Source organism: Neomonachus schauinslandi, chromosome 10, assembly GCF_002201575.2.
Source record: "Neomonachus schauinslandi chromosome 10, ASM220157v2, whole genome shotgun sequence".
Taxonomy (NCBI): domain Eukaryota; kingdom Metazoa; phylum Chordata; class Mammalia; order Carnivora; family Phocidae; genus Neomonachus; species Neomonachus schauinslandi.
In genome coordinates, this window is record NC_058412.1 from 98,015,400 (window position 1) to 98,016,616 (window position 1,217).

Consider the following 1,217-nt stretch of genomic DNA (forward strand, 5'->3'; position numbering starts at 1 on the left):
GGGGATGCGGAGAAAGGGGAACCCTTCTACACTGTTGGTGGGAATGCAAGCTGGTGCAGCCACTCTGGAAAACTGTATGGAGGTTCCTCAAAAAGTTGAAAATAGAGCTACCATATGACCCAGCAATTGCACTACTGGGTATTTACCCCAAAGATACAAATGTAGGGATCCGAAGGGGTACATGCACCCCGATGTTTATAGCAGCAACGTCCACAATAGCTAAACTATGGGAAGAGCCAAGATGTCCATAAACAGATGAATGGATAAAGAAGATGTGGTCTATATATACAATGGAATATTATGCAGCCATCAAAAGGAATGAGATCTTGCCATTTGCAACGACATGGATAGAACTGGAAGGTATTATGCTGAGTGAAATAAGTCAGTCAGAGAAAGACATGTATCATATGACCTCACTGATATGAGGAATTCTTAATCTCAGGAAATAAACTGAGGGTTGCTGGAGTGGTGGGGGGTGGGAGGGATGGGGTGGCTGGGTGATAGACATTGGGGAGGGTATGTGCTATGGTGAGCACTGTGAATTGTGTGAGACTGTTGAATCACAAACCTGTACCTCTGAAACAAATAATACATTATATATTAAAAAAAAAAAAGAAGAAGATAGAAAGAAGGGAAAAATGAAGGGGGGTAAATCGGAGGGGGAGATGAACCATGAGAGACGATGGACTCTGAAAACCAAACTGAGGGTTCTAGAGGGGAGGGGCTTGGGGGGTGGGTTGGCCTGGTGATGGGTATTAAAGAGGGCACGTATTGAATGGAGCACTGGGTGTTATACGCAAACAATGAATCATGGAACACTCCATCAAAAACTAGTGATGTATGGTGATTAACATAACATAATAAAATTTTTAAAAAAGAGAGAAAGCATGAGGTAACAGTTCTAGCTTCAGAAGTCATCCATGTGGGAAAGTTCAGAGATACTTTTAAAAAATTATCCATAAATAAATAGGTTCTTTCTTATTATAAATCAACTCATTTGAATTTTTTGTATATAGTTTTTAAATTTTTGCTTTATATGGCATTATTCTACCTTGTTCTAGAAGGAGTTTGAGAAGGCCTAAAAGATTAAAACCATATGAAACAGAAGAGATAAAGGGAAAGACATTTAAATGTATATTCAATTGAGTAGCTGAAGTCTTGAGGTAATCGCCAAAAGAAAGGACACTGGGGAAAGGACACCAAGGACAGGGAAGGGC

The 1,217-nt window shown here is 40.0% G+C and overlaps 1 protein-coding gene across 1 annotated transcript in view; it reads right to left on the reverse strand.

The window, feature by feature from the left end:
- MACROD2 (mono-ADP ribosylhydrolase 2) overlaps nucleotides 1–1,217 on the reverse strand; it is a 2,055,604-nt gene that overhangs the window by 1,006,227 nt on the left and 1,048,160 nt on the right. The window lies entirely within an intron of this gene.